General features: G+C 34.9%; 1 protein-coding gene across 28 annotated transcripts in view; it reads right to left on the bottom strand.

Moving 5' to 3' along the window:
• Positions 1-26,648, bottom strand: part of NRXN1 (neurexin 1) — a 1,157,741-nt gene that overhangs the window by 767,186 nt on the left and 363,907 nt on the right. Inside the window, exon 1 of one of the 28 annotated variants that reach the window (XM_074400215.1) lies at positions 6,259-12,975. The exons of the other annotated variants lie outside the window; for them this stretch is intronic. The gene's annotated coding sequence lies outside the window, so the exon portion shown is untranslated. Of the gene's footprint in view, positions 1-6,258; positions 12,976-26,648 lie in introns of those variants that run through there. 28 annotated transcript variants of the gene reach the window in all.

Below are 26,648 nucleotides of genomic sequence, written 5' to 3'. Positions count from 1 at the left end.
GCATTTCCTGCTTTTGAGACTTTCCTGCTCCCTTCTCCGGCCATCTTCAGTTACCAACTGCAATTTTGCCAGATTCCAGGTCCAAAATTAACATCACTTCCTCTTTGGCTACACTAGTAAAGATGCTTCCTTTTATCCCACCAGATCCATATGCAGCCCAAATTAGAAGAACTTTTTTCACCTTTTTAGACTTGTATAAGCTTCCTGAGAGTTGACTGTACAATCCATACTCTCCAGCACACATCACAGTATAGCATTTAAAATAGTGCCTTTTACACTGTGGGTAGGCATAGGTATTTGAGAAATGAGCCATGGACTCAAAAAGATAGCTTCAGGGAAATCATAAGAGAGGACAATAGTAGGAAGCATTGCTTGCCTTTCTTCACCACCCAACTTCTACACCCTGGCCCTTTTCCAGGCCACCGCTTCACTCCCCACTTGCATGCTGCACACACGAGATAGCATGAGGTATGACTACTGTTCCATCAAGTAGGGAGGATGCTGAATGCATCAATGACACATGGCCTCACAGTTCTATTCTGCTATAAATATACAAGAAATATACAAGCAATTGTTCTTTGGCAAATTCATATTTTTAAGCAGTTAACTAGTTCTCATTTTGCTGGATATTTATTACTGCATTTACCCATTACAAAGAACCTCTTTATGTTTAATATGTATGGTTTCTCCTGCACAGAAAACATGTTCATTTGACAGGCCTATTACTTGATCCATCTTATTTGGGTATACAGAATAATACAGAATATTTTCCTTCCATAAAATAGTGAGGTATTTTTGATCCCAGAAGCTTAAATATCACTTTTTTTGGAGTATGCAGCATATTGATATATTGTCTGGGGGTAACCTTGATAAATGGAATGAATCCTACTTAAAAATCATGCGGTGACATAAATTTTTGAGAATCTTGTATTTTAAAAATATTACAAATTTCTTCAAATTTAAGAACCAAAGATCCTTACTTCCATAAATATATTTGGAAATATATTTCTGTATATTGTGAGTTGTATATTCATTCATATTTTTCTGCAAAAATTAGTTATTAATTCTTTATTTAACATGAATTTTATCTTTCTTTCTTTTTCTGTTTTCCTTGAATCCACAACTTTTAAAAATCTTCAACAGGACATCCCCCTCTGAAAGTTAATGCCTTGATTCACATTTTACAATAAATTATAACTATCATTTATACTTGTTTTTCCTTTGATTTTATTCTAAATTAAGTTTCTATTTTAATATGATTAGAGGTTTTGAGGACACAATGGGATCTGGGAAGTATATTTCCACTTCATATTAAAAAAAACAGATTTATCATTACAATTGTTCCAAGAGGACTGGACTTTTTCTGTTTTACTCATTGATGTATCCCAACATCTAGAACAGTGCCTGGTGTTGAGTGGGCACTAAAGAAATACATCAAATGCCTCCTATCCACTGCACTTTACCCACTGGGGAGCTAGGAGGTCAGGAGAGGCTCTTACTCTGCCAGACATTACGGTAAGCAAGGTCGCATCATCTCATTTCACTACCATAAACATTCTTGGGAGTAACTTTCAACATCTCCATTTTACAGATGAGGAAGTTAAGGTCTGCATGTAAGATAACAAAGCTAATGAATTGCAAGGTTAGGATAAATCCCTTGAAGTCTGCGAAGTCTAGGCTCTTAACACCCATGTTGCCTGCTTTCACCCAAAAGTATTGTAACTAGAAGGAACATTAACTACTCCTCCTCTATCTCTACACCATATAAGAATATTCAGACTGAATGAGATATAATTACTTGCAAAAAAGAAATCTTCGCGAGTCAGTGCCACAATTAAATCATGACCTAGTACCATTAACCTGTTTAGGTTTTTAAAAGAGAGGGGTTCTCCCACCTCAAAACATCAAAACTCATCTAGGAAGAAGAGACCTTGTGCAAGGCAATGTGTAGGATGTACAGGCTGCAGTAAGAACAGGTGAGAGGCTTGACAACAGGAGCAAGACCAACTGCTGGTTTACAGCAATGTCAACGTCTGGTGCTAGGACTCTCCAGGAAGCAGGTCGGTGCCATATTTCTGGCTGGCAGCTTCTGACTTGAATTTAGGGCCCTCCAAGATACTGGAGCACTACCTCCTAGAACCTCAGGTAGTACATTAATCAATATATTCCACAAGTATATATGGTGTTTTAAACATGTGCTGAGCACTGATCTCAGAGATGGATATATGGAGATAAAGCAAACAAAGTTTCTGACCTTAGATAATTCAAAACTCTTACTTCTATGTGTAGACACATGTCTGCATATACATCTTAAAATGTCATTGCAAGTCCTTTTTGTAGTACAAAACTGTAAGGGAAAGGAAATATCTTTCATTCTCATCTTAGGTTCATGACCAAGAATCTTACTTCAAGCATCAAGTGGTTAGTGTTTATTATTGCCTATATATATATATATATATATATATACACACACACACACACACATATATACACACACACACTAGTATATACATCTACTATTTACATTTCACAGAGAAAGAAACTGAGTTTTAGAGATATCCAGGTGACTGTGTCAGATTCTCACAGCAAATGGTGACGATTCAAGATTGAAATAATCTCTGGTCTCTTTGATATCAAAGACAAAGTTCTAACCCATCAAGGAAGAAGAGGTTCAGGAAAAGGTTCATAGAAGAACTCATAAGACATGTCTCCTGTCCTACTTTTAGATGTATTTTTTTGTGGAGATTGCTTCCTCACCTGAACCTCAGTTTAACATGAACTGCTCCAGTCTAAAACCAAATTAGTACACATGTTTCTCTTTACTTTATCAGAAACTAGTTTTATTCTTTTTAGCAAATGCAGTGATTTCCTCTGCCACATTGCTCAACTGTAGATTATTAATGGCTTCCACTTTTCCTTGCTTGTGCCTTAAAGGTCCTCAGCAATTACCTAACAGCTGTTTAGACACATAGCCCCAGAGGCTGGTTTGGTCTCTTATTTGGTACATTAGGAAAATTCTATGGTACAGCACCATGAGTGACAGCCTCAGTATGCCTTCATAAAATGGTAAGATTCTATACAGCAAGGGTTTCCCTTTCCTTCTAAAATAATTTTACTTTTTCATGTCATTTAGAACCCTAAAAAGGCATTACTACTTCTGATGCACCATCTGAAGACTATCCTGGATACTTTTATATTAATTAGAAACTGAAATGCTTGGCATGCAAACACTGTGGTAGCCATCTCTCCCCAGGCAGGTCTGTTGTTATATTCATGAAGTGCTTCCTGAAAACTTCTTAGATTTGCGGAGGCTGGGAAGGGAATTGTTTGGTCTGTCCATCACTGCAATTCCTCCTAATTGTTATTTGTATTATTCCTTAAGGCTTTCACTCCCTACAGAGACTGTGACAGTATTGATATTACAATGTACATAGCATATATTTTTCAAGAGTCTGAGGGTACATGTACAAAGTCTATTTCAGTTCCTCCCAACGGGCACTGAAATGCTATAAACTAAACAAAATGTCCTTACCACAGCTTGCATAATGTAGAAAAGTATATTGTCTGCAAGGAAAATCTGCAGATTCTGTTTTGCCTTCAGTATTTTGAACACCACATCTGCCCTCCTATATTCAGGGCTAAGATCTTTGCACAGGCAGTTAGTGGCCATCTACATCATCTACATGGTGTGTTTTGAAACACAGAAATGGGCATCTTGCTCAATGCATACCCTCATTAGGTATCCAATGTTCCCCTTTCCTCTCTTCAAATTCTAGCCTCATATGAATGGTTTACATATCAAGAGAATAATGGTATTGTCCAAAGACTATTCCTTTTAAAAAAAAAAAAGCTATCTCTTCTCTAATTAATATATTAGAAGAGTTTAGGGCAAGCTTGTCCAATGGGTAAGCTTGTCCAATTGGCAACTTGCAGGGCACATTAGACCCAAGACAGCTTTGAATGCAGTCCAACACAAATTTGTAAACTCTCTTAAAACACCATGAGAATTTTGGCATCTTTTTTTTTTTTTTTTTTTTTTTTTAAGCTCATGAGCTATTAGTGTATTCTATGTGTGGCCCGAGACAGTTCTTCTTCTTCCAATGTGGTCCAGGGAAGCCAAAGGATTGGGGACCCCTTGTTTAGGATATCTAGTAGTAGATGCTGAACTTCTGGCTTCTGAAGCAATAGTTGAGGGAAATTTTTGCGTCTAAGAGTAAGTTCCAACCTAATGGTAGATTATAAGGAATAAGATGAGGACACTAGCATGGAAGGTGCAGATCCAGGACTTCCCAACCTGATAGAGAATAAAACTTCTCTAGAGATACTGTAAAATTATTGATTCTTACACTCTACCTCCACTTATCCTCATTTATTTGACCTGGCATGGCATCCAGAAAGCCTCTTTTTTTTAACAAACACGCAGATCGTTCTGACAGATCATTAGGATCCATGGAGCACCCTTTGGGAAATGATGCTTAGGAATAATAAATCAAGATACAGGTGATAGGGGCCAGAGATGAAAATATATCCAAGACATCTTCATCAGCTTCACAGGGTTTCCCACTGCTATCATGTTCTTTTGACTTGAACCGTTCATCATGTCCTTTTGCTCATTGAAATACCATCCACATACTATATATATTTTTTCTGCCTCCAAAGTAATTATTTTCTCCAAAAAATGACCTGGTTCTTTCCAACTGCTGCTTGTTCTCACATCTCTGTCTTTTACATTCACGGGTTTTGAGAGGATTCTTGGATCTTTCAGGGAAATTAACCTTCTGGCTCTTTGTGCCTCTTAGACATTGGCTTTTGTTTGAGCTTCAGCTCTGCTCCCTCTACTGTTTTCAATTTATTGACCTCCTACCCACAATCTCTGGTAAGAAACTGCCTGTTCCAACCCTGACCCTATGGAAACTTTAAACTGTAGACTGACATCTTAGTTATCTGTTTAGATAAATAAACTAAAAAATTAGAGAAAACCCAAAAACACATGTTTGGCACTGTCCTGGTTTAGAATTGCCTTTCTAATTCTGTTTGGCTTGGGATAATTTCACAATTACTTGCATGCCGTTAGGATACATGACAATTAATGTAGCAAAGGTAATTTCAATTCACTCTGGGTTACAGAAAAAAGGGTGAATCTGGAACTTTCAAATGAATATGCATAATTCACACGTGAATCATCCAGAATTCACAATCTATGTGTCTAATGGTATGAACTCTATCCACATCTTTCTTCTACTGCAATGTTCTTCATCGAAATACAATCTGAACCTAAAGATTTAAGAATATCTATATTACTTTAACTTTTCCTATTTTAATTGGCTGAAAATACCTAGAACCTATTTTCCAACAGCTGAAACCCTGCTTTCTGAATCTATGCATCTGAATCTCAATAGCGCCATCTCTAGGAAAATTGTTACTTAAATATTTTTAAATATTTCAAATACAGTCTTTATAGAGCTCCTACGATGGTCAGGTATTTGCTCAGGGACTAAGAACATAATGGTGAACAAACAGAACCTCTTGGAGCTTACAGTCTATTATGGTAGATAGATGACAAATGTACAATTAAACAAACCAATTATTTAAATAATTTGTGAACGCTGAAAGCAATATTAAAATTTACTGCAAAATACCTTCTGGGAAATAACAATCAAAATGCGTAACTTTCCTCCTCCCTCTTACAAAAGAAAATAATTATAAGACAAACTAAGGAACAAACAGCACGCTTCTCTCTTCAAAGAAACTTGGCCAAGTCATGTCATTTTCTGCTACAGCAGAAAATATTTATCCCAAAGCTCTAGCTTAAAAATAAACTTTTGAGAATTCAAAGTTTAAAGCATATAGGTAGAAAGATAGGCATTGCGCTTTTTTACTCTACATTGATGATTAAAAAAAAAAAAAAATCCTTCTCCGACTTTGGCTCCAGAATGACCATGTGGAACCAAAGGCAAAGCCCTTGAATCTTTTGAAAGATTTAACAGGAAAGTAACTGTAGTTAATTTGGGGTTATACAATGTCCTTCACTGTCTGGGCATAGAAAAGCTAGTCATCTCATCTCATCCAGAAACTCTGGCATGAGTTTAAAAACCAAATCGCATACTTTGATATTCACTCTGAACCAAGATAAAGCTTTAGGTTGATGTAATAGAAAATTTCTTTTAAAAAATTATAACATTTCTTAAAAAAAAATTACAAAGCTGTAAGATATATTTTAGTCTTATTTTCCAGTAAAAAATGACCTAATGCCATTACCTTCTGTGCAGGAAAATACTTCTTAATAAAAGGCAGAGATGTTTATCTTTCAAATAAAAAAATTTCATGTAATTGTTGGTTCTTTCACGTGTAAGCTTTCTGAAGAGAAAAAAACAAATCATGTTAGCCTTTACAGTATCAAAAAAGTGATAAACTGGAAGCACAATTAACTTATTCTCTTAACGTAATATAGTTGCTTTGATAGGTGCCAGTTTACTATTTTTTTCCACAGGCCATGTTTTTCCTCAGTATGCACAAATGAATAAGAGATTAAAGAATCTGTGCGACCTACAGTAAGGTCAGCTTTTAATTATTATGCTAATTCCATGTACTAGCTTTAGTAGATTGACTGCTTTTTCACCAGTTAATAAAACAGACTCTAAAACATTATCTCGTATCTAAGGAGGGTGCCTTTCATATCTTAAAATATTGTGTTTGAATAGCTGTGAAGGCTAGTGAAAAGTCTTACTATTCTGTTATTGATCCTGAATCTTTTAAACAGATACATGCCAACTAGAATTAACTTATCTCATGGAGCTACATCTCCACTCTCTATGTTTTATTACTGAAAGAGCCATTTCTGTGAAATTTCCTTAATAGTTAAATAATCTGTGAAATCACATAACATCTACTGGCAATCCCCTCAACTGACCCAATAGACTACCATGAGTTAATCACGCCAAATGCTCACCACTTAAAGTCAGAAATTCAAATTTTGTGGTCTCTTCAACCAACTCTGAAAAGTATTTGAGCTTGTGACTTATTTGGGAAAGTAGTAATTTATTAACAACCCAGTATATAAGATGGTATGTTTTGCTGTGATTTTGGAGGTCTGTTTATCAAAGTAAGGCCCTTTTCTAATAATATCCAAGAATTGAATCAACTCAAAAACACATGTTTAGCTGTATCATATAATTTAAAATATGGATTATGCAGTGTAGAACAGTGAAAAAAAAAAAAAGGCAGAAACCCGTTTTCTATTCCCAGTTCTTTAAGTAATTAGCTGTGTGTGCCCCCCACCTTTTATAGCATCTTCTTAAGACACTGTCGACATTAAGTGAACAACACGTATTTAAAATATGTACCTTGATACTTTTGATATTTGTATGCATCCATGAAAGTAGCACAAAAATCAAAGATAATAAGCATACCTATCACCACATACTTTTTTTTGAGCCTCTTTGCAGCCTCTTATTCCCTTCTACCAATTCTCCTCGTAGGAGGCAACCATTAATCTGTTTTCTGTCACCAGAGATTAGTGTGCAATTTCTAGAATTTAAGTAATTAAGATAAGACAGTATGTAGACTTTTTGCCTGGTTTCTGTCTTTCATTACTTTGAGATTCATCCACGGAATGTATATCAGTTGCTCATTTGCTCTCATTGCTCGGTAGTATTTCATCGCATGTCTATGTCTTATTATTCTATCAATGTTTTGGTGGTTTCCAGTTTCTGTCTCATACAATTCAAGCTGTCAAAACATTCAAATACAAGTCACTACCGTCAATTATTCTTTCATTTCTCTTAAACAATTACTGGGGAGTAGAATGGCTAAATTATAAGGTAGGCATATATTTAACTTTTTTGGTAGGTATATGTTTAACTTTTTTGGTAGGTATATGTTTAACTTTTTTGAGAATCTGACAAATTATTTTCCAAATATTATTTTCCAAAGAAGTCATACCATTTTCCATTCCCATCAATGGTATGTAAGAATTCCAGTTCTTCCATGCTTTCACCAAGGCTTGGCAAGGGCATAATACTAAACAGTGCATTTGCTTCATGGGAATAGATGATTGTATTGGGGTGTTTATAAGGCTGTTTCTTACTCTGAAGCTCCATCATTCAGAGTAGATGATGCAGATTAAAAAAATAGTCAAATAGCTTTAAATACCAATTGTAATTGTTGTTATAATATTTTAGAACTACTGACCCAGTATTCTGGGTCAACATAGTTAGACAGTATATATTAACTATATGTACCAGAGCATAAAATAATGATGTGTATGTGTGTTTGTGTGTGTGTATGTGCATGTGTGCACGTGTCTGTGTGTTTGTGTGTATGTATGTATGTAGTGAAGCTCATTTAACAAACTTTATTGATTCTAGGAATAGAGAACACATAGGTGACATGGTGAGAGTATATAAAAGAGAAATGACCTCATTTTCCTTTCAAGTAGCTAAGGAAAACATTTTTTTCCTGATTGTTTTACTTGAATGAAATTTGCTTTATTTCAAAATACTTCTTCATTCTTCAAAAGCAATTATGATGCTTTATTCATTTATGAACTTGTGCTTTTATTCTAAAGATTTAAAAATTTATAAATTAAAATATGGAAAAATGCAAAGAATTAAGACAATTTCTTTCATTTTTACAGATTTAACTCAGTCAAGTAAACTGTACTTTTCTTTTTATGATGACACATCTTAATTGCATGTTATCAACATAGTTTGCTATTCAGCAGGGACAATTTCATAATTGCTATCTTCAGAGAAGTAAAATAATAGAGGGCTTCTTCTATTAACATTTAGTAAAGTGTTACAAATAGCACTTGGTGAATGAAGGGCTTCAAATTATTAGAAGGACATAATATTGGTTACACATGTTCACAGAATAAGAAAGATATTTTTAGTTTCTTTCAGTATATCAATTGCTGTGAAATAAATAGCATTCTGCAAGTAATGATATGTTAGTGGGCTGATAGCTATGCTTTAATGTATAAGAACTGGGATAGAATGTAATATAAATGGGATGAGCAAAGGAAATTCACGAGGACACGGCTGCATCGAATTCGAGCTCTGAGTTTTCTCTTCATACCCATCCTTTAATGCTCAGCACAACATTTATGTTCTCTAAGAAACTTTCCCTATTGTTATGCTATTATAAGTGACATCTTCCTCCTTTAACATACCATATTCCTTCTCATCTTTACAACCTATATGTTTCTGTTGTTACCCTTGGCTTTATATTCCTAGGTATTGTTGCATCTTTGTAAGTCTTATCTATTCTTTTTTTTTTGTCTTATCTATTATTTTTCCTTTATCTTTTCTTTCTTTTTCTTTTTCTTTTTTTTTTTTTTTTTTTAGATGTAGTTTTGCTCTGTCACCCAGGCTGGAATGTAATGGCACAATCTCTGCTTACTCCAACCTTCACCTCCTGGGTTCAGGCGATTCTCCTGCCTCCACCTCCCAAGTAGCTGGGCTTACAGGTGTCTGCCACCATGCCTGGCTAATTTTTGTATTTTTAGTAGAGACTGAGTCTATTCTAACCGAATTAAAAGTTTTCAGAGTTTTAAAGCCATAGTCTAAAGTTGATTAAGTCTCACTGACAAAGTTTACTAGCATCTTTCGCATTATTTAAATTTGTATAATGCTTTATATATTTCAAAATGTTTTCATTTGATATTGTCTATAGCATAACAAAATGCCTTAAACCAAGTAAGAATTTTATACATCACTCATCTAATGATGGTTACCTTAGTTGCCTTTGTGTAGTACCTTATAAGGTAGGCATATATTTAACTTTTGGTATGCTTTTTAGAAACAGGATGCTTTATAGAAACAATGGGAGCTGTGAAGTATTTTGAATGCTATTTCAATCCTAGTAGTGTCTAATATCTCAACTTCTTTCTCTTTCAACAAAGACTCCATTTTACTGCTTTCCAGGGTCATACTTGATTATCCATTCAGTGTCTTAGTGGCATTTTCACAGATCATCCACTATGTGAAATGTGGGACAAGATGATAAAACACAGAAATAAGAGTGATTATCTCAAGGTTCCCTTGCTTAATCAGTGTTCTTCTGTTCAAGCTTAAGTGAATGGTTCAAAGAGTGAAAAATATAGCCAATATATGAAAATTTTTATTTGCTTCTCTACAGTCTACAAGCTTATTAAATCAATACTGCAAGATATTCTCCAGTCAAATACTGCTATCCAGAAGTTAATATGAATGGAGTAATTGTGTATCAGGAAGAAGAAAATGCATTGCTTATGGGATTTAAGAAGAAATACTACTCTGGAACCACCTGTACAATTGGTACTGTAGGTTGTGTTTTGGTGGAAACTGGACAGGTGTGCTGTGATATCAACATTTCTTCTCTTGAAGTAGCTGAGTATAACCAGGGGCAAGCAGCCTCCTCAATTACTTTAATGTGCCATTCAAGTATGATCATTTTGGGGTGCATTCTGACATGTAAAAGGTTGGAAAGCATGGATGGCATTAGCAGCATAGGGACTCCCTCTTCCCCTGGAGACAGAGCATGCATATCAGCTTTGTGCTTTAGAGTTATAGTATCATGGAACAGGGATTTCAGGTGGAAATTTCATAATCAAGGGTTACGATTATGGGGTGAATGAAAGAAAGGAGGAGGTAAATAGATGTAAGTTCAGATCCAAACCCAAATGCATTGTGGTATACAGAAAGTACAGACTGAGTTTTTCAGTGTAGAAATAAAAATGGCTGAGGATGGTGCTGGTCAAGGGATAGAGGTCCTCCAAGTGATGAAGTTTATGGGATTTCTGCAAATTAGAGAGAAGAAAATCTATGCAGGAGAAATGGGAGGGGAGGAGTGGATGCCATCAGGAAGTTGAATGTAGCCAGCTAGTCTGAATGAAAAGTTCACTCAAAGAAGTAACAAACAATACATTTGGGGGTTTAAGCTCTGGGCATCTAAAGAACATGGCTCAGTCTTACTCTCTTTCTACCCCAGGGACAGGTATGGAACCTGGAACACGGTACAGCTCAGTTTATTAAATGAGGTAGCAAAAAAATATTTGAAAAACACTCTGCAGGATTAGGGAGATTGAGCTTTAACTTGTTTAAGACTTTCAGCAGTCCCAGAGAGGTTTTAGAGTAGAATATATTTTTTCCTGAAATACTCATTGTAATAGAAATAAATAGCAACATCAAAAATACAAACAGAAACTATCTTTTTGTATAACATTTTAAACTTTACAAGATGCTTCTATAATAAACATTTATTGCCCTCACTTGGAGATGTAGTATAACTATTAACTAACCACCGAAAAGTTTATTGCTAATAAAGTAGACAATATAGCTATAGCAAGTTTCAAAACGAATTATTTTGGGTGACACATGCCACTTGAGTAATATAATAGAGTATTCTAATAATGATTTTTAAAAAGGTTCTTTGTATTTTTATCCATTATTAAATTTGTCATAATCACATCCCAGAGTAGAAACAATGTAAATTAACTTAGTGACCCTAGCATACAGGTAGAGAGCTGAGACACAAATTGTGATTTTTAAAGAAATGCATATTGGCTTGCCCACAGTTACTAAAAAAAGAAAGAAAAAAAAATCCAAAAACAACAATAAAAAAACTGAATGAACTGGACTTCAATTTAGAATAGGAATATCCAAAAAGACTGCTGCAAACATAATTTTCAAGGCTACTCCAAAAGAAGAAAACAGTACGAATCAGACGTTCCAACACATAATTTTTATTATAGACAAAAGAAATTTTAGGAGCAGTTTTATACATCTATAGTACATACTGTCACACTGTCTTCCATTATTTTTTATCCTATCTGCCTATATTTATCTAGGCAAAATATGAATCTTAACAAGAGCATTGCACTCTATATCTAGGGAATCAATACAGGCCTTTTCTCACTCTGCTATATTCCTAAAGATTAGTTCAAGTTGAAAAAGTATCAGACATGTTCCAAAAGTTTGCCATAAAATCAATAAGAAGCTGATCACACTTATAAATTAATAAAGTAATCATTTATCATTTCAAAAAACTAGTGAAAACTTGACAAATATATACACACACATATATTTGATTATTTTGGTGAGACACGGGTGTGGACTTTTATTTTTATTGTATGGTAAACAACAATGTTAAGTATGACTTGCTTTAAAAGAATTTGATTTACAGAAGAGCTGCCATGTTAGTACAGAGAGTTACCATCTGTGTTCTTCACTCAGTTTCTCCTATGCTAATCTGTTACATCATCTTAGGATAGTTATTAAGAAAAACTAGTGTAGGGATTCAATATTATTCACCAAACTACAGACTTCATGTGGATCTCACCAGTTTTTTTATGAATCTTACTTAGGATAAATATGGATCCAATTTAGGATCCTCCCTTGCATCTAATTGTGCTGCCTCCCTAATCCCCTTGGTGGGAACACTAAGAAAACACTGACTCCTGCAAAAAATACTGACCAGTTACTTTGTAGAATGTGCTTCTGTTTGGGTTTGTGTGATATTTTCTCATGATTAGATTGAGGTTATGCATTTTTTGCAAGAACATTCCAGAAGCAGTAAGCCCTTCTCTAAGCGTTGTCTGGGGGTAAATGATATTGCTTGGTGATCTTTGATCACTTAGTTTAGTTGGTGTCTGCTGTATTTTTCCACTGTAAACGTTACTATGTATCACTTTATAGTTAATAAATACCATCAGAAAGACACTTTAGATTATGCAAATGTCTTTTTTCTTCTTAAATTTTTACCTACTAATTTTAGCATCTATCTGTGGATCTTATCTGCTTTAATGGGATCTTTTTTGTAATTCAAATGTATAACTAAATAAATCTTTAAAAACATGATTTCTACAAAGCTTATATCTAGTTTCTTCCTTTGCTTTCTTGACAATGCAAACAAATGTTAGAGAATTTCTCTTGAGCATATTTCCCAAGTTGCTATAGAAACTAAGTAATGAAGAAAAGATTAATAACATTTTACATTCTATATAGAGTATAAGAAACTTAAAATGTATTTTAATGTTTAATCTGCTGGCCATCTTCACAGAAAATATATCATTTTATTATTTTCTATTTTGATAGCTAAAATTCAGATTTTCCAGTTGCTGAATATAGTAGTTATGTAATTTTATATTCCTCTTGATTTATTTTAAATTATAAATATCATTTTCAAATCTTTTTTTCTGAAAAATTAAAAGTGATACATATTCATTATACCAAATGTGTTTAATATTCATTAGGTCAAATAAACCAAATTTTGCTTATTGCATGCACTTATAACTAAATATGTTATTAATAGGAAGTAGTTGGAATGTAATTTGTAGTATAAGAAAGCATGCTGGCCTTGAGGAAAATCTTTTGTACTTAAAGGTGATGATACAATTTAAGTACAAAAATAAAAAATTAATAATTGAAGTAGAGATTTATAAATTCAGCAGTAAATTTTAACCATCAATATATATTTTGCTATTTTGTTAAGCTAACATAATTTAAGCTTCTGTGAGTACATTATAGCTATAACTGCACAAAAACTTTGGAGAACAATGGAAATTTTTCATCAGTTTTTATGATAGAGACAAACCACACACACAAAAATAGTATAAGCTTGTTAGGATTTAAGATTACCTTTCTGTATCGTCTATTGCCATTACATTTTATTTGATCCTTATTAGTTTTCAACTTTCAAATAGATTTTAAAATATTCAACTTCGTACCTAACCTAATGTAAAAACTACATGTAAAAATCAATGAGAAAAAATTTCTTTATGATTATCCATAATACTTAATGATTGCTAAATTGTTTCTGAAAATATGTAACCACCATTTGCTATAATACCATTAATCTCCTTTGACTGTTCACAGCATTTCATAGGAACATAAATATTTGATTTTTTTTCACAGCAATCCAAAATTTTCTTACTGGCTTCTTCAGTATGTATCATCAGCTATCAGCTATACCTATGTTTAAAAAAATGCCACAAGTCGAAGTTAGTCCTGTGAAAATTTCTGGTGAATTGTTTTCGTTTGTTTTTTAAAGTGAAGTGTAATTGCTAATCTAAAACCATGATTTCATTCAAATGTGGCTACGCTTTTACTCTACAGAGAAAACTTTCCCTGGTCATATAATTTATGTGGTCGAGAGGCGACACACGCTTGATGAACTTGATTTGCAATTTTAAGTTGCAGTTAAATTTCTAGAGAAGCACAGAATTCTTTACACAGGTTTTAGAATCTTAGAATAACAAGGCTGGAAATAAGTGTTACAATCATCTACTCTGATCTTATGTTCCTCCACCCCCATTTCAGTTTTCTTATGAGTAAAATGTGAGTATCAATATTTTGCTTAGCAAGGTTTCAAAAAAAGATGCTAACTGAAGACAAAATGATATTCAGTTGAATTTTCCAGTTGTGTTACAGATAAAATATTATATAGTTTTAATGATACTTTAAAAAACTGGATTATTATTTTGAAATTCATTAAATATATTTTAGATGGCAATATTGAGTTAAACGTATCCATGAGGTCCTTGAAATGGAAGCTCTCTTATGAAACATTAGTTATTAAATCAAACATGCTTTTGTGAGCACCACTATGCATTTATAATTCAAATGTATCTTTATGTTTACAAAACACCATATTAAGATCGTGTCTATTGTAATTCAACCATCATTTGGTTCTGGCTTACTAAACTGGAAAATAAACTGTTCACTTAACTAGTATTTCTTTAACCTGTACATATCTGCATAGATTACAAAGCAGACAATAACAACAGGTAATGTGATTTTTGAAAGGAGTGGAGAAAATGAAAAGGGTGGCAATGATTAAAACTAAAAGTAGTTTAGAGAAGATGCCAGCTCTCAGATTTGCTTATTTACCTCTAAGGATACATGCATAAAAATGTATTTCTCTTTTAGCTGAAAATTGTCCAGCCCAATTTTAATTACACTTTATTAGTTGAGAAATTATGATGTCTTTGATACTATTTAAAAAGTGAGTTCACGTCCTTTGTAGGGACATGGATGAACCTGGAAACCATCATTCTCAGCAAACTGACACAAGAGCAGAAAATCAAACACCGTATATTCTCACTCATAGGCGGGTGCTGAACAATGAGAACACAAGGACACAGGGAGGGGAGCACTACACACTGGGGTCCGTTGGGGGGAAATGGGGGAGGGGCGGGGGGTGGGGAGGTGGGAAGAGATAGCATGGGGAGAAATGACAGATACAGGTGAGGGGACGGAAGGCAGCAAACCACACTGCCATGTGTGTACCTATGCAACAATCTTGCATGTTCATCACATGTACCCCGAAACCTAAAATGCAATAAAATAAAATAAAAATTTAAAAAAAAAAAAAAAGAAATGTTTAGATCTAATTATTTTTTTGCCACTACTAGCAAAAAGTGCTTATTTGCTAAACTATACATGTATTTGAATGAAAATAATATGAAGCCAGAGCCATTAAAGTTATAATTTATAGCAATGTCTAGAGTAGAATACTTAAATTGCTTAAATTTTTTCTTCAGAAGATTTACAAACGAAGGTAAAAACCCAATGAACTCCCCCATTCTACGTAGAATACAAGAGAAAGGTAATCTTCAGTATTGCTCATAAAAGATGTTTACATTTAGCAATGTATGAATCATGGTTGGTTGCAAGATTATTAGGATGCTTCAGGGAGGTTGCTTTATCTTGTTTCATGTTGCAGGAAAACATGTAGCCAGCAAACAGATAGAAAAAGTAATTTGTCGGGAATATACTAGCATATGAAAAAGTGGACCCATCTACTCCTTCATCAATCCATCCAGCTGCTGATTAAACACTCTTTCTTTATCAGGGTCTATTTTACTTAGCAGGAAAACAATGGTATGTAAGGTGAAGACCACCATCTTCAAAAGCTTCCAACTACTAGGAAAGAAAGAAAGGAAAGGAACTAATTATAATAATGTGCAATAAAAGCCTTAGGAAAAGTGTTTACAAGGTGTCATGTTATTAAAGAAGAGTATGGAACTCTTGGTGATGTTGTCCGGAAGGGTAAAAATAGAATGAAAGAAAGGGCATCTCTTTAGAGAACAGAGACTTTTAAGGGTGTAATAAACATAAGTTAAAAAAAGAAAACAACTCCATCTTGTCTGGACATCTGAAGCATGGAACAGAAGTGGAGCATGGATAGCAGAGGGAAGTACAACCAATGACTCAGCCAGGAAGAAGTCAAATAAAGGAGGCCTTCTGTGCATTCAATCTTAGGCCATGGAGACACGTGGAGTGATTTTTAAACAAGAATAACATAACCCCGTTAGAAGTTTACAGTATTAAGTATGGAAAATAGAAAGGAAGCAAACAGAAGACAGAGAGGTGAGTTGAGAGGCTACTGCAATAGTTCAGGTGGAAAATAGTGTTGTTTAAAACAGTAGTAGTGACAGAGAAGAGGGGAGACACTTGAGAGTGTTTGGGAGTAGAAACGGCAGAATTTTGTGATCATTTATACATGGAGATGAGACAGTGGTGAAAGTTAAGAATGACTCCTAGGTTTTTAGCTTAGGTGAATGGTGGTGTACAGGGTGAAAATAAAGAAAGAAGAATATGTTTTGGAGCAAAGATAATGAGTTTAGATAAGTTTAATTTGAAATGAAAATAGACTAGCTATGGAAGACCTAAACGAAGTAGCCCAGTGATATGCTTTGGATGTGTGTCGCCTCAAAGTATCATGTTGAAATGTGAACCCCCAATGTAGGAGATGGGGCCTAGTGGGAGGTGGTTGGTTCATGAGGACAGACGATCCCTCAGAAATGGCCTGGCGTTGTCTTCTGTGGCTTAAAAGGAGCCTGGCACCTCTTTTCTCTCTTGCTCCTGCTTGTACCATGTGGCACACTGGCTCTCCCTGCCTTCTGCCATGAAAAAAAGCTTTCTGAGGCTTCACCAGAAGTCACACGGATGCTGGCACCATGTTTCTTGTACAGCCTGCTGAAGTGTGAGCCAAATAAATCTCTTTTCTTTATAAATTACCCAGTCTCAGGTATTCACTTACAGCAAGACAGAAGAGGACTAAGAAGCCCAGCAATTCTACAGAGTATAAATGCTCTTTGGTCAATCAACAGATTTTTCAATTCATTGGCAATATTATTTGCTTCTAGCATCCTCCTCAAGTATTATGGGCTGCTAGTCAATAACAGAAACACAGACAGATTCCGAGAATGACTTAATTCGTTGTGTTAGACTTCAACTTCTTGGAAGGCATAGTTTAAATTCACGCTGTTTCAGAAAATTACTCGACTTGGCTTGCTGTATGAATAAGCAGTACAATTAGGAAGAAAGAGCCATTTGCATTTGGCCAGTGGAGGGATGATAAACTAGAAGATTCCTTTTGGGACAACAGTGAAATATGTTAAATCAAGCTATTCCAATGCCATGTAAACAAACAATGTATATCATCTCAAAAATTCAATCAACCCATGAATCATCTTGTCATTACAGTTACTCTAATGTTAACATGGCATAAATGCATTTTAAGCTGTTAAACAGACGCATGCTAGCCTTTGAGGAATCTGAATTTTATGAACTATTATAAGAGCAATAATAAAAAATGAAAGAGTATTAGCTAAGAATATCCATAATTAACAAATCACTATGTTCTAGTTATCTGCACCCTGGTTAGCTCCATCAAAAGCAACATAAAGGATAAAGAATGAGAAGAGAGTGAATTAAGCAGCTTAAGATCCAATCAAGAAGACAAAATATTCATTAATAATAATTTTAAAAATCAGAGTCAAGTCCTGATATGGTTTGGAAGTGTATTCCCTCCAAATCTGATGTTCAAATGTAACCTCCAAAGTTGAAGGTGGGCCTGCTTTTAGATATTTGGGTAATAGGGATGGATCCTTCATGAATAACTTGGTTCCCTCCCAGAGTTAGTGATTTTACAGGCTATCTTGTTGTTTAAAAGAGTCTGGGCCCTCCCTCATTCTCTCTCTTGCTCCCTCTCTCACCATGTGACATGCTGACTCCCCATTTACACTCTGACATAATTGTAAGCTTCCTGAGGCCTCACTAGAAGCAGATGCTGGCACCATGCTTGTATAACCTGTAGAACCACTAGCAAAATAAACCTCTTTTATTTATAAATTACCCACCCTCAGGTATTCCTTTATTGCTATGTGAAATAGACTAACACAAGTCCCCAAGAAGAAGATTAGATAGATTAGAAGACAGATTAGTGGTTAAGAGGATAGGTCTTCCTGCAGAATGTTTGGGATTGATTTTCATTTCTGCTCTATGCTAGCTGTGTGACATTGGGCTAGCTACTTATTTTCTTTAAGACTCCATTTTCTTATCTGTACAACATGATACTTGTGTCCACTTTACTAGTTGTTATGAAAACATAAAAAGATAATACATACGAACTGCTTCAGGCAGTGCTATGCATATGCTAACCATTCAGCAAATGTTAGCTCTAATGATGATAGTAATTGGTCTTATTATTATAAAAATCAAGAACCAAATCATCAGAATATATAAGCACTAAAGAGTTCCAAAGAAAGGAAAGGTCAATTGGTCCTGAGCTCTTTGTTGAGGCTTGAAAAACCAGATAAGCTTTGTGAAGGGAAGAGAAAAGAAGAAGGTATTTTAAGTCTCTGTTACAATTCATTCCTTTATTCAGTATTAACTAATTTATTTTAAAATTACACATAAATCATTGATTAATCATTTGATACCAGGTACTCAAGGCCATGAAGGTGATGACTGTGACTAAAATAAAGGCTTGTGTTTGAGAGCAGTGAGATATAAAGTATATGGGCATTCATGGAAAACAGGGCAGGGGGCAGATCCACCATTGTTCTCATCCTAGTCCTTCTTTGCTACCAAGTAAGTATGAACTATATAATAAGCCACAAAGGGGCATGATAGCTTGTATATATCCTTCAGTCTTTTCTCTTTGAAACGCTCTTGTTAAAAATCTCTGCCTTTAGAAACAGTAAATTCTAGGCAGAGAAAAACACAGAGAGCAGCCAATTTGGGACATTCCCATAGTGTTTTTTGTTTGTTTGTTTTAGCTCTGTGAACAATCTCTGGTCAGATTTTAATGAGTTTTCAACAGCCAAATAATTGATATTCTCTTCCAGAAGTTAACTTTGGCATGTCTGTGTGCAGGCTATTGAAAGACTCTGGGATAAGTCAGTGGTATTGTAACTCGAGGATAAAAATTTCTCAAGTTGGCTTTCCTATTTCCTGACACTGTCTAAGAAACCCTACTGTATTCCAATCTCTTTTGCCAACTAGAGAATTTTTTGTTTGCATTCAGTTTAAAAAGCTTACCATTTTGACTAAATTTACCGACCTAATTCAGTCACACAGCCAATCAATCTAGTTAATTCAATTGGTTTGCGGACCTTTCACTGAATTAATTGATTATGTTTGTACCTCAACTAGCTAAGAGACTAGACTGAACTTCTGGGAATGTATTCTCCAAGCACATACAAAAGACAATTGTTTTTGTTAATCCTAGTATGTAGGCCATGAACATTTGCATTAAACAAGTCCAGATATAAGACAAAATTATAAATGGATATTCCCTTTCGCAGGTTGATATTTGGAAAAGAAGGTTTCTGATACTTCCATTTCCAAATCCATTCCTATTTTTTCATGCACATGGAGAGTACCACAAGAGATGTATTAGTGCTTCCTCTAGTACAAATCACCTCCTACTTTTAACTGATATCTTAGAAATTATTTTAAAGTATGGCTAAAAGAAACACATATTCTAGAAATCATATTTATGAATATTAAATTTAACTTCTCTTAAAAAAATTATATCATTGTAGCACTAAAAATTTATTTTTAAAAACATCAGTTGTGTAAAGGTCTGAGATATTGTAAGAATAATTTTATTCTATCCCCCCAATAGTTAATGACATTTATTTAGAACATTCCACTTTCTTTTCTGCCCAATGCTTCTAATTTTATCAAGTCACCATTCTAAGCACTGCATCTGGCGTTTTGTTTGGTAAGGCAGATTTGTGGGGCAAGTTCACCAACACATTATGATCAAGCATTGTTTAGATTAATATAACATGAATACACAAGTCTGTATTACAATTTAAATTTTATTTTGCATGCAGAAAAGTTCTCCTTTACAGAATTTAGATTAACCCATGGTTTGTTATTGACTATCTTTAGAAAGAATCCTATTACTCCAAATGACAATTCTGTAAAAATGCAGTGCAGCTATAATGGAAAGTGCAAAAGTTAAATTAAGATAACTCCCTTCTGAGTATATATATATTCATTTTACATGTTTCAACTGAAATCAGCTCTTATGAATCTGCCTTCAGCCATCTGTATCACTGACCAGCACTGGAAAATCTTGTTTTCAATTTCTTAGCACCTTTGACATGTGGACCTTTAAAGACTCATTAACCCTCTATAGCCTCCTTTCCAGATCTCTTCAATCACGTATGATCATGTCACCAAACTGAGATATTTTTGACTGTGTGTTGCTAGTGCAGACAATATTCTTTCCTCTTCCATTGTCCCAGCTTAGTGCAAGACTGTGTATATATATATATATATATACACACACACACACATATATACACACATATACATATATATACATATATATACATACATATATATGAGATAAAGATGATAACTGGGAGAGGAGACAGAAAGCCAGGCAAGTATCAGAGGTGGGGGAGTTGAGCAAGACTGAGCAGAGCAAATTAGAATCCATAAAATATATTTTACTAGTTTTGCCCCTACAGATAGAGAGCTTAGAATGACTCAAAAGGGAATTTATGAGACTGTGCGTCACATAGAGAAACACTAGAAATTCTAGTGACAAATTTAAGGTCAGAGTTGGGAAGGAGGGAATCACCTACTTGTGACAGGGTGCAGTGCCACTCTGGAGACCACAGACTGGTAGCTCTTGGAGCATGTGCAGGCACTTGCTTAACATAAACCCAGGCAGTGGCTATACTGAGATGTTCTTCTTGGAAGAAAGGATGTTATTCTCTGAAGAGTATGTGGAAGAGTAGATTTCCAAGAAGACAATTAATAACTGGGTTGATATTAAATGATGAGAGATACCAAGTAAGGACTCCAGGTGAGGTGACAGGTATCAAGCATGGGGAGACATTCCTCTGGAAGCATTCCTGGAGTATGAGACAAGGGCTAAGACCTCCCTTATTTTGATGGGCACGATCAAGCCGGTAGACAAACAGGCTACCCAGAATCAAAGAAAAACACCAAGAAGTAATGTTGTCTGTTTTTAGCAAGGAGCAAGGAAGAGAAAAGGGTTGAATTACACAGACAAATAAAAAGAATCTGAAAATGTTTTAGCTTTCCCAGAATTGATATTTTAGTGTGGTTTCATTACTTCCAAAAATTACAAACTTTCCCAGCATACTAGAGTAAAGCTCACACACCACATATTGAAATCAATTAGAGATTATCTCTGATTATTCACTATTGACATTGTTCATTGATGATAGTAAGGAACTGCACAATAAATTCCCTTATTGGGCTTACATGAACCTCACAAAAATATAAAATTAAATAAAATTATCTTTGTTTTACTAATAAAGAAAATGAATATGAAGAAAATTCACTTTACAAAGTATAATTAATTTGCCCTGAATGACATGATTAGTGTTAGAACCATGATTTGGATTCCTAAGTGTTTAATATCCTGTTCTATATGCTCTGCTACCTCTAAACATCACCTCAAGAATTCTGTAGAGCCCAGGCATTGTGGCTCACACCTGTAATCCCAGCACTTTGGGAGGCAGAGGCAGCAGATTACCTGAGTCTAGGGATTTCAGAACAGCCTGGGAAACATAGCAAAACCTCATCTCTACAATAATACAAAAATTAGCTGGGCATAGTGGTACATGCCTGTAGTGCTTGTCTGCTGGGGGTGGGGGGGGGTGTGCTAAGGTGGGAGCCGAGGATGCTGAGCCTGCAGTGAGCTGTGATTGCAACTCTGCACTCTACCCTGGGCAACAGAAGGAGACCTTATCTCAAAAATTGAATTTAGGAAAAATATAACATTACATCTATTATTTTTCTTAAATACACGGATAGGTCAATGAATATATAAGTATATCTGCTGCCTGGAAGAATTAACCTAAGTAAAAAATAACACTAAGTTTCTTCTGAATTCATTTTGATTTTACTTTGGATCAAATGTATTATCCATGTCATTCTCAAGCATCCTAGAGAGACCTATGAAGGATCAGTTCTTATGTGACTTAGCTTTAAAATTAAAAAAGTAAAAAAGATTTTTAAATACCAGGCAAGGTTTTGCTTTTCTTGAGTGGTCAAGAAAATAGACTATACATATAGGTAAAATACAGTTCAAGAGCAACAATGCAATAAAGTAGATATAAAGTCAAACACATGAATAAAAAATAATACGTCAATCAACTGGATCCTTTCAAATATATCTGCTAAGATCTGGAAGACGTCAAATATTCTAGATTGATAACGTTTAGAGTGCAACTAAGATTATTACACTGCCTCTATGAGATAGAAATCTTTTTAAGACAGGACAGAAATGAGCACATATCAAAATGGTTTGCCACAAGTAAAGGAATTTCCTTCTTTGAATGACTTTAAGTAAAACTAAGTTCAAATTTAAAAAAAAAAAAAACTAAGCATGCAATGGGAAAAAAAAAGGATAATCTGCTTGGATTCAAATGCTATTCAATTCTCAAATCACCGAGCAGCATTTATAGTCAAATGACACTCTCATTTATCTCCCAGGCAAGCATTGAGAACTGCCTTGGGATGCAGGAGGTTAGTAGACTTCATAGCACTTAATTTTCTAACATTACAATAATAATATTTAACTTAATAAAAAAATTATGTGTCTTCACATAAAGTAAATCAAAATATACCTTTGCATCACTGCTTCCTGTAACCCCAAGGAACTTATTCATCCACCAACAGCCAAGATATTAAAAAACAGAGAAGTTGGTCTCTCAGGATAGATACTCTAAAGTTGGGTCTGTATATTATCTGCCCAATCTTCAGTGAATTAAACCAACAACATCAACAGGAAAAAATGTGCAAATACCATATTGCTTTTCACTTGATCAGTCTTTCCAATGTCTAAGAAACACAGATTATTTTCTCAAAAGATTAGGTCAACTGGAAATGGAATAATCTTGATCTCTTTTAAGGAAAAACAATCTTATCTAAATATTCAAAGAAACAAAACAATTTGTAATTTGTGTCTTCTGCTTCTATTTTGGGAGTCAGACCAGGCATGGGCTGCATAGCCCATTCTGTCTTGGAGGACAGGAGCCAAAGGGATTGAAACATAAAGTGACATGTGAGCATTAAAGAACATCCTGGAGTCCCAGGCCATATAAAAGGGTTTGTAATTAGTATTTTAGTAAATACTAATAAGAAAGCATGTATCAACCCAAATTGATAAATGTCAATCTAGAAATAATATTCTAGGATGAATTATTAAATACTTTCAACCTTTCCCCCAAAGTCCAACAATCCACAAAAACCTTGAGGAAGAAAGGAAATACAAGCTTTGCTTTGTTGAACTATTTGATACTAACACATACACTGAGCAGCCATGACATTTTTATAACTAATCAAAGCAATGATGTTAAATCAATGATGTTTATACAAATATGACTTATTAGATACAGTCATATTTACCTCATGGCTAGAAATCAGCATAGTAATTAAAGTTGTGTTCTGATACTTATTAGTTCCATGATCGTTGGCATGGCACTTATCTTTCTAAGCCTCTTGCTGCCTCATCTATAAAACAGAAACTGATAACAATATCTACTTATAGAGGCTTTTTGAGACTCAAATGAGATGGTACAGAGAACATAAATGTGCCTGGCACAGGCTGACAGCCAATAAATGATAGCTGTTGGCCATTAAAGACAAGGCCCATTAATTTGTAGGTTAGTGCATACTACCAAGAGCATAGATAAGGATTAATACCTGGATTAATTAATTTTTATCTTCTATGTCCTAAAACTCATTCCTCCCTCAAACTGGGTGAGGATGTCCCAGAAATTACCCAGACTGAAGACAATGACCAACTAGCATCTCTTTACCTAAAAAGAATCATATTTCTTTCCAAGAAAATCTCCATAAACTTTAACTCATTTACATATAATACACAACCAAGCCATTTCTCAATTGTTCTTGTTTGTTTTTACTATCTCATATCTGTTCACTTTTTTTAAATGGTAAGATTAGACTTTGAACACAGATGCTGCTAATAGTCTCAAAATCATGGTGCTAAACTTCCTTGGCTTATCAACATTAAATAAAGGAAAAGAAAATCTATTAGAAGCATCATGACTTGGCTGACACACATATGAGCACTAAAGGTAGGGCAATATTTTTAAACTGTATTTACCAGTGTTATAGCTTTAGGTCAGTTCAGAAGCAGAAAGCATGAAACAAAACAGAGTAATGGTGACATGCATATTGTTCTCATTATCAGACAATAAAACCATCATAACTATCACACTCCAATCTAACATAGATTGCAATTTTTAGTAGCTGATATTTCCAGGGGTCTACCAAGGCACAGTGCAACAGTACGTGTCACATTCTAAAGTCAAGGAGAGAAACAAAAGTGATCTCAGTAATGTAGGAATAATTTTAAAGATATACCTTATATATACATTCACAGTGGTCTCAATAGATGTACTAATTATGAGACATGGGGGGATGATCTCAGTACAGTACTTTATACTGTAGCTTTGTACATAACACATTTGTACACAAGTTTTACATGCACACACACAGATATGCATATAGGTCTACATACAAATATCATTCTATAATTACATATATACTTGTTCATTAATCAACCATCACACAACCTATGAAGTACAGTGAGTGAAAATATAGAGAGGAAGCAACACTGAGCTGCTGGGGACACAGACCATACTTATGCTGACAATATCTGCCCTGCAATCCTGACTTCCCAGAGCAGATGACTACTAGATTACTAGGTAATCCATTAGTTTTATTGGTGACAGTGTTTTAATTTTCTGCTATTTGGCATGACGAAGCCACAGAGGATCAGAAGCAAACTGCTGCTCTCACAGGGAAGTAACTCCTGTAAGAAGGCACACTAAAGATAAGAAGTAATTGCTCTCTTAATAAAGGAGAAAAATTTGGAAGATTAGTTATCAACAGTATATCTAGGAACTTAGAAAGTAGAGCAGTTTAGTGTGAGGGCAAACAGCTTCATAGACTTCAGCCTCCCCAAAGGAATTACATATTGCAGCACAGTACGGTCATTAATGTTCACAATGATGGCTTTGAGATAACAAAAAGAGGTTAACTCGCCTTAGCACGTTCAGTCTAACAAGGCAGGATGCGTGCATTATTTTCAAAATGGTAAAAGGAACAAGAAAAGTTTTGTTGCACAAAACAGAAGGAATTAATTTATATGGAATGTTCACTTTTGTAAATCAATCTTCCCTAATGGTATGAGAAAGTTAGTATATATACCCAATCCATCATCTATGCATTTCATTTTTGCAATTTTTCTGTTTTTTTTTTAGTTAAGATAGGTTACCCAAGCTGGGTGGAGTGGCTCATGCCTGTAATCCCAGCACTTTGGAAGGCTGAGGCAGGTGCATCGCAAGGTCAGGAGTTTGAGAATAGCCTGACCAACATGGTGAAACCCAGTCTCTACTGAAAATACAAAAAAAAAAAAAAAAAAATTAGCCAGGCGTGGTGGCAGGTGCCTGTAATCCCAGCTCCCTGGGAGGCTGAGGCAGGAGAATTGCTTGAACCGGGAGGTAGAGGTTACAGTGAGCCGAGACCACACCATTACACTCCAGCCTGACCAAGAGTGAGAAAAAAAAAATTGATACCCATTACTCCTACCACTGCAAATATCACCAAACTACAATACAGTATACTAATTACTGCACTAGATTATCACTGATGGCTAACTATATTATTTATAATTGTAATTTCATATTTCATATGAATGATAATTACAAAGAATTCTATAAATTCCATTCTTAATGTCTTACAGTCAGATGGCTCATGTCTGTAATCCCAGAAGTTAGGGAGGCTGAGTAAGAGGCAGGTGGATTGCTTAAGTCTAGGAGTTCAAGACAAGCCTGGGCAACAAGGTGAAACCCCATAACTACAAAAAAAAAAAAAAAATTAGCCAAGCATGGTGATGTATGCCTGTAGTCCCAGCTACTAGGAGGCTAAGGTGGAAGGATCTCTTGAGTCAGGAGGTCAAAACTGCAGTAAGCTATGTTGGTGTCACTATACTTCAGCCTGGGTGACAGAGCAAGACCCTGTCTCAAAAAATAGAAAATAAAATAAATTGAAAAAGTAAGTAAAATTTTAGAAAAACTGAATGAAGAAATATGTAATATTGGGTGGTGGTTTCTGTCCTTACTGCAGACAAGCTGTTCCTCAATTAATTCTTTCTACCTGGAAGGTGGCCATAAATGGATACATATTGATCATTGCTAAGCAACTACATGGATTATTTAATATGTGTCAATTTATAGATTACTACAAATGTGTAGATACAATGTTTACCAAGGTGCCCAGTTTATTCTCATATTAAATTATTACGGTAAAACCCTGAAATCCTACTTCCTCTTTCAAGTTTGCTCTACCTTATTT

This window comes from Saimiri boliviensis, chromosome 1, assembly GCF_048565385.1.
Source record: "Saimiri boliviensis isolate mSaiBol1 chromosome 1, mSaiBol1.pri, whole genome shotgun sequence".
Lineage (NCBI taxonomy): Eukaryota > Metazoa > Chordata > Mammalia > Primates > Cebidae > Saimiri > Saimiri boliviensis.
This window is presented reverse-complemented; position numbering and strand designations above follow the sequence as displayed.